Below are 7,259 nucleotides of genomic sequence, written 5' to 3' on the forward strand. Positions count from 1 at the left end.
ATTTCATTGAACAAGGACTTTATCATACTCTCAGGTCTTGGGAGGATTAAGAAAGGTAATGAACAGATAAGCAGAATCTGACGAGTTTTATTATTTTCAGACTGATGGTAAATCAGAGAGAAATGAAGTTATTTGGTTATTGGAAGAACACTTGATAAAATGGAATATAAGAAGGATTGTATTTCGTCCCTTCGTTGGAATGAGATAAGTGATAGGTTGTATTTGGATCTGGAGGTAGTTCAGGGGATCATTGAGATTATTAAAAGATTAGAGCATGAAACTCACTTTTCAAAGTAGTTGGAAAAGCTTTATTGAATTGGGAAACAGGAGTATGGAGTTTCGAGTAGAAGATGGTAGCTCTCGTGGGATGTCACCAGAGATAGAGAGGTGAAGAGCTAGATGGACCCCAGGGTATTAAAGTTGTTTGGATTCGGTAAGGGATCAGTGAGGTCGTTTTTAAGTTGACTACATCTTTGGGCACCGTTAGCTATATGCAGTGGATTTTGTGTTCCATGTTAGGGACATGGATTGGAGAAACTCATGTGTTGATTGATAAGGATCTACAGATTAAGATGAAGATATTCCATGTGGGGTGACCGGTTTAAGCATAAAATTGAAAGACTGAGGTTTTGAGGAATAAGATTGTACCTTGAGTTAAGGTAACACACCAGAAAAGGTAGGGTCAAGAAGTGACCGCGATAGCTGGAATCAGTTGTGTGGAATTTGTGTCCTGAATTGCTCGGGTAAATTTCGGGGACGAAATTCTCATTAGGAGGGGATAGTTGTAACGACCCAAATTCACTAATAAGGCTTAAGGGCCTTGATTAGTGTGCCGGGAGGGCATGATGAGAATTATGTGTGATGATTATGATTTTAAGCATGTTATATGATATGTGAATTATATTATGTGATAATTATGATATGTGAATTGTACTGTGTGGGTGCTGTGATACAAATGTGATGCACGTGCCAAGACGGTCCTAGGAAACTAGATAATGGTAACTGGTGATTTGGTAACCTGCGTAACTGTTAGTAACTATAGAAAGTAACAGGTTTCTTTGGGAAAGTGGTAGAATTGCAAAGTTAGGGAAAGGACAAATAAGCCCTTGAGGTCTAGTTAGTAAGTGATATTAATGGAGGGTTAAAATGGTAATTTGGTAGTAAATAGATGAGTTTGAGCTGAAGGAATAACATTTACGTATAACACTTTGGGAGTTGGTTTATGTTGAATATTGGAGACCTAGAAGTAGAACAAAAGAAAGAAGGAAAAGAGAAGCTGAACTCTAGCTCTTGGAAGGAGAATCAAGGGGGTGATTGAGGTTGTCAACTAAGCTTAGGCCAAGAAAACTCAGAGGTAAGGATTTGGCTATAATATGTTTAAGTTTCAAGTCTGAATTTGTAGAGATGAATATGAATTGAAACAAATTGGTGGCTGGTTTTGTATGAATTCAGAATTGGGAAATCAAGGGGGAAGGAGGTTTAGAGCTGGAGGTTGGACTCACCACTCAAGGTAAGGTTTCTGTGTGATTATTAGGCTTGTTTCTGTTAAGGTATAGGGAGTTTGGAGTGTGGTTTGTGTTTGAGTTCAAGCTGTTCTTAATTTTCTGGTTTGAGTTGTTAAGTGTGAAATTCAAGAGTGACTTTTAGGATTGAAGGTGTGAGTGAGCTTAGGCATGATGTCTTTGGATTGTTGTGAGGTTTGTTAGGGGTTTAGAGTTGGTTTTGGGACTTAGGATAGAGTTTGGGGTGAATTGGTGAGGTTGGAGCTCAGAAAAATGCGAAGGAAAACCCAGAAATCTGGGTCTGCGATGGTGTGCCGCGGCACGGCTTTTTCTTGCCGCGGCCTAGGGGTCTCTGGAGGTGGGTGCCGCGGCACAAGGAATGTGGTGCCGCGGCACAAGGCAAATTTCAGGGAGTGATATTTTGCAATTTTTGACCTTTGCTCCGGGGGTTCGGGGGATGTCTCCGGGATGTTGTTCTAGGGTTTTGGGGGTTCCGAGAGTGTGGATTAGGTATCGGGAAGGTAGTCTTGGATTGGTTAATGACAAGGAATATTATATTTGTGTTTGATTAGGACTTTGGAGAAGCTCGGGATAGAGGACCGTGCTTGTGGCTACGTGATATCGGAAACCAGCGAATTGAAAGGTAAGAACACTGCACCCGAATGTATGATTGTGATGGGACTAAGTGCTCCCGAGAATTGTTTTGTGTCATCGTTGGTATTATGCCAAGGGACACGTGTAAGCGGTCTAAGAGTACCGTTCATGAATTTAGCGCATGGGACGCGAATTGGCCACTGGGAGCCAGAAACGAAAGGATAACAGAGGGAGCAGCTTGTGAGCGCTAGCCCTGGTTATCGTCTGTATATTGTGTTATGAGCTGATATGCTTTGTATATGAGATACTTGACTATTGATATACTTTGTATATGAGATACTTGACTATTGATATACTTTGTATATGAGATACTTGACTATTGATATGCTTAAGTTTATGAGATGCTATATGTAAGATTGACTTGACAGCTAAATGTGCATGCTCTATTATTGATGTGTGTTCTTGCTGGGCCTTGGCTCACGGGTGCTACGTGGTGCAGGTAAAGGCAAGGGCAAGTTGGACCAGGCCTGAGGTGGAGAGCTCCGAGGTGAAATGTACATAGCCAGCCGTTCGATCACCACGATCGAGGAGTGTGTCAGGACGGAGATCACCTAACTGCTCATTTTGCCTTAGTATGGCTGTTAATGTATATAAACTTTGTAATTTTTGTAGTATGGCTTTTAAACTGTCATTTTTGGGATCCCATGTACATAAACAATGTTTAGCAGTGAAAATGTATCTTTTGAGACCAAAACGCTTTTAACCCTAGTTCCTCTACTGTTTCAATAACACGTTTTTACTTTAATGACTTGATTAGCGAGTCTGGCACTTTATAAACACACAGTGTAGCGGTCCTGGCTATCCAGGGTGTTACACAATCTAATGGAGACACCTTACTATATTGTGGATAAAGCTTCTTGAGCAATGGAAGAGATGGGTGGCCCAACCGATAATCGGCCTCAAAAGCTAAAGTGGCACTCAAACAAGCAATAGAAGTTGGTGGCGATGTATCAAGAACGTAGAGGCCTCCAGACTCATGTCCTTTACCAATAATCTTCTTTGTCATAAGATCCTGAAATAAACAATGATCAGGAAAAAAATGAGATGCAACAATTAAGATTATGAGTGAATTGACTGACAGAGAGCAAATTAAAGGATAAATTAGGTAAATGTAAGACAGAGGACAAAGGAAGCAAAGGGGTAGAATCGATAGTGCCAGACCCATGAACACAAGATGGCGACCCATCAGCTAAAGTAACGATATGAGTGGAAGTGTGTGATTGAAAAGTTGAAAAGAGATGAGAATTACCTATCATATGATATGTGGCACCGAAATCAATGACCCATTAGGAGGATGAAGAAAGAAGACACATATTGGATTTACCTGAGTCAACAACAACAATGACAGAAGAAGATGAAGACTTGAGTGATTCCTAATACTGTGAGAACTTGGCAAATTCATTGACATAAATAAGGACTGATTTATTAGAGGCATCTTAGTAGATGCAACATTGGCTGATGTGTTTTTGCTGATTTTTGTACTGAAGCTTTCTGCACTCAAATTTTGTATGGCCTAGCTTATTGCAGTAGTTGCACATAATACCTCCAGAATCCGACATTCGAGTTTCAAATCCTCGTGAGCCACCACCCTTGTTTCCACTATTATCAGTTGATCTCCTAGGGACATTGTTACACCCATATTTCAAGATTGGGAATTTTCGATCTCGAAGCTCAGGCTCGTAAGGCGTAAGCTCGAGATTAGCACAGTCATCATGTGACCCGTAAGTCAGAGAGAGTATCGTTAAAGCAGTAAGGACAACCTCAGATTGGTGAGCTCAGAAATTACGTAGTCTCGGAGGGGCACCGAGGTTATAAGTGTTAGGAATGTGTCCTAAAAGCATGTAAAGACATTTGTTTTTTTTTCTGTGAATAAATAAATACAATGGTTTATTATTATTGTCATATTTAGATTGTTAAATTATTATTTGAATAATTTTGTAAATATCAGAAAAATTCCATATTCATTATTGAGGATATGATCTTGTATTAGTACAAGAGAATTAAGATCACATGAATGAATAAAAATAGTCAACAACAACAAATTAAAGTTATGGAATTCTTTAATTGGAGTTGTAAGTACGGTTTACTGAGTATCATAATGATATAAATAATCTAGATTCAGATTATTGATGTGGAAAGACATCTCGGTAAATGTGATTTATATAATATGATTATATATGACATGGACCGATATGAATTAAGGTCTTTATCCAAAAACCATTTAATAATAAAGACTTGTAATTCATATCATAACTGATGATCATTTATAGATCAACCTAAATCCTGAGTGTTCATGAACTCTTGTTCATGTTTATTAAATCTTTTGATTCATTCGTTAATGTCTCTTCAAAGAATGAGGCTAATGACTTTTGTTTTAGAGATTTAATATCATGGATGGATGGGAACATGTATCAACAATACGAAATCTAATATTTCCTAACGGATCGTATATTAGCTCCCTTAAGGGTTAATTCTGGAACTGAATGATTTTGAGCTCAAATTTATAATTAGATTATAGATTAATTATTCACTAGTGAATTAATGGTACTTAAGGAATAAGAAGTAAATTAGAAATGTTAAATGGTAATTCTTCCATTCTAATTTATGAACTAATTAATTAGAGGGTTGAACTATTGTAAGATGGTTATATCAATGGACGACTTAAGATAAGATTTCTATAAAAGTATATCTATAACATAAAGAGTGCAATTATGAATTTATAGTGGAGTAATATCAGAATTAATAAATTAACTATTATAATTAAAGAGTTTATTTATTTAGTTTATTTATTGGAGCTTAATGTTATAGGTCCATAGTCTCCAAAATGACTCAAACAAACACTGACAAAGGTAAATACAAAATTGGGCAAAAATGACTTATGTGATAAGTAAAATATTTTTCTATGTATCAAACATAATTATTAATTAATTATGTGTAATTAATTAATTATTTGATTTAACAAAAATATAATTAATTTTGAATTAATTTATTTTTGGGATTTTTGGTATTTAAATAATAATAAAAATTAGAAAAAATCACATGTCATCATAGGCATGTGGTACACGTGTGGCACAGTGCACAAGCACTGTGCTACACTCATAAGAGAGTGTACTCAGTCTCTTGATTCCACAATTTTAGTTATTTAACTATTAAATAAATAATGAGATATTTTAATATGATTAAAATATTATTATTTAAACAAAAATTTGATAACTGATCAGTTATTTTGAATTTGTTTAAAATAACAAATATTTTAATATATAGGATATATTAAATATAGGATATCAATTTTTCACAGTACGTAACTTTTCAGGGATAGAAAAATATCTAGGAATCTCTCTCAGAGAAAGAGAACAGTGACATAATCAAAAGTCATTGTTCTTCACAAAACCTAGGTCTAAACTTTATTAGATCTCATGTGTTGAGAACATCTGATAAATAGTTTATTGTCTATTATTTGTATAGCGAGCCCACACTCGTTCTTTGTGTGCCTGAGAACATTTTGGAAGATCTTGGTGTGAGATCTCGAGGATTTAGCCATACGAAAAGATAGCAGCAAGGAAGGACCTGAGGTAATTTTTCTATTCATGTCCTTGATTCAATATATATATATATGCATGTGAAGAAGTAGATCTAGAAATCTTATGAGATTAATCTAACAATTTGATTGTTGTTCCGCTGCGCATAATCTCTAATTTGATCAATAAAAACCAACAAATGGTACCAGAGTAATCTTCACATATATATGTATTGAATTTGTGTGGATTTAATTTTATGCATTTATTTATTTTTATGAATGAATGGATGGCTTAATGTGATTGAATGTGTGGGAATGTTGAATCGTTAATTGTATGGTGTTTTTGGGTTAGGATTTGTTTATGATTAGATCATTGTGTAAGCCATTAAAGGGCATAGGATTTATGTAATTTTATTTGGTTTTTGACACCATAAAACTGTAATTCCGATCACACAAAAGTCAGAATGGAGCCCAGGATTCAGAATTCAGCCACCGATCCTCCGAGGCCGATCTCCGAGCCGAAGCGGGACGTCGTACGGACGCCGTACGAACGACCGTATGGACGAGTCCATACGGATCCGTACAGTCCAGCCCCGGCGAATTCGTTTGATGCCACGTGTCCCCGCCTTACTGGTTCCTAATTTTTTTTATTTTTTCTGAAATTAATCTGTTATTTTTTTTAAAATTTTAAAATGTTCAAATATCCTATTTTTGAAATTTGATATTTAAATAATAAGATATTTTTGTTATCTTAACAAAAAAATTTTAATATCTTATTTAAAATTTATTTTTTCAAAATAACAGATTTTAATTTAAATTCATTTCAGTTTTAATTAAAAGTTGTTTTAATTAAAAAGAAAAATAAAAAATAATGATTATTTAAAAGTTTGTTTTAATTAATCAAAATAATTTGAAAATTGTTTTCTTATTATTATTCTAGACCAACAATGTCACATATCCTACCGACAGTAAAGTAAAGAAGCCCGATGGAGATCAAGGCAGTTTTATTTTATTTATTTTAATTTTATAAAGTGGTTGTAAAATTAGAAATACCCAAAAGCACCCGGTTCAACATTTATTGTTTATTTATTTATTTAAATAATTATTTTCATGTGGTTAATGTGATTGATAACATGTTCATGCATTGTATGCCATACATGAAAACCCACACAGTCATAATCATGCATCTCATTAGTAGAAACATGATTATTAGGATTGTCCTATGTGTTTGTATGAATTGTTTTGTGAAATCAATTGCATGTAAATTACTTAGTTTTATTTTGAAAAATTGGTAAAATATAAAACCAATTTTTAAGTCTTTATGACTTAATTTCTTTAAACCAACTTTATTTTTAAAAAAGTGTTTTTTTTAGTAAAGTTTAGATGAACATGATTGGTAATTTAAAATTGGATATGCACCTAGAAACTCACTTTCTTTCCAATTTTAATTATGTTCATAAAGTTTAAAGAAAATGTAATTAATTTGGAATTAATTAGGTTAAAAACACTTATTTCAAAATAGTGAGTGGAAGAGGGTTGATATCTCAAACATAACCCATGGTCTCCATTATTAATATAACACCGTG

The sequence above is a fragment of the Humulus lupulus genome, chromosome 2, assembly GCF_963169125.1.
Source record: "Humulus lupulus chromosome 2, drHumLupu1.1, whole genome shotgun sequence".
In the NCBI taxonomy this organism is placed as follows: Eukaryota; Viridiplantae; Streptophyta; class Magnoliopsida; order Rosales; family Cannabaceae; genus Humulus; species Humulus lupulus.